The following is a 1,359-nucleotide window of genomic DNA, read 5'->3' as shown; positions in this document are numbered from 1 at the left end:
ATGATGATGCACAATCTGAAAGAATCGTCCTCCTTGCTCTCCTCATCACCTGTGGATTCTGCTGCTCCCTGCCTGAGGTCCTTGGCTGTTCAGTGCATCACCTCCAACAYAGAGAAGAGCAGCGGTACCAATAGAACCCCACCTGCCTAGATGGTTTCCCAGAACCAAAAGACGACCGTGGAACTCCAGCTTTCCAGAGTGACAAAAATATATGCTTTCCTTCACTTTAATTTTTTTTATATAATCCATTGATTTCCCTTTTTGTTGTGTTTTTTGTGTTGCAGAATGAAGTCCAATCCTTTCTGGGTGTGCAGGAATGTGAGACTGTGGGCGCCTTCCACGATTGGTGGACCAATTTACAGCTGAAACGCCACTGAAGCCTCGTGGGCCTGTCGGGGTTTCCCATCGAGCTGCACTGGCTCTACATCTGGACACACGCAGAAACTGATTTGACGTTGATAGGTCTCGCTATAGAGAAACTGATATGATTAAATTTTATTACTATTATTACATTTTACTTAGAAAGCATYTTTACTTGTTTCCTCATCATAGTTCATTCATACCAGTATATTTTGACTGTGCTGCCTTGATCCTGATTTATTGGTTTGCTGTTTAGAATTAGTTGTATGTTCTGTGCCTTTCCATATTCATTACTTCTAAGCTTTTCTTACCATTTCATTTAACATTGCATCCTTTCTGTGGTTCATTAACTTTTAAATATTACCTTAAAATTTCAAATAAGTTTGGTTTATCAACGTACTAATAGATCGTTTTATGCATTATTCCTTATTGCTTCATTGACATTAAAGGATAGTATCTTAACATTTTACCTTTTATTAAATTTGGTTCCTGTTTTATTTCTTAACTTTTAAAACGTATATTAATCTAACATTTTGTTGACTTTTTGCATGTTACCTAACACTTTATTGAGTTTGCATTTTAGTAACTCTTACTCATTTACTGTAATGTTCTCGTCAAGAGTGTATCAACTCTGACTAAACATCGAGTTAAACCACAGCAAATGATGAGAGGGAGACGTGAAGTAAGGTTGACCATTTACTGTTTGCTTCCTCTTTACATGCTGCGGTGAAAACTGCAGACAAAATGAACACAAAACAATACAAAACTTAGTTCTGTGAGCAAACCTGACATACAGACCATAAATTTAACATAAATATGTGCTCTGCAGTCAACTGAAATGTACCATGAGCGGTCAAATGAAAAAACAGTCACAATAATGACACATTAGCATTTTAACAAAATAATATCTGGCACATCTTAAGTTGCATATATCTTAACATAAACATCACTTACAGCATTGCTTCAGCTGAGCTTTCCCGTGGATGACAAAGGATTAAA

This window comes from Poecilia reticulata, linkage group LG2, assembly GCF_000633615.1.
Source record: "Poecilia reticulata strain Guanapo linkage group LG2, Guppy_female_1.0+MT, whole genome shotgun sequence".
Taxonomy (NCBI): Eukaryota; Metazoa; Chordata; class Actinopteri; order Cyprinodontiformes; family Poeciliidae; genus Poecilia; species Poecilia reticulata.
This window is presented reverse-complemented; position numbering follows the sequence as displayed.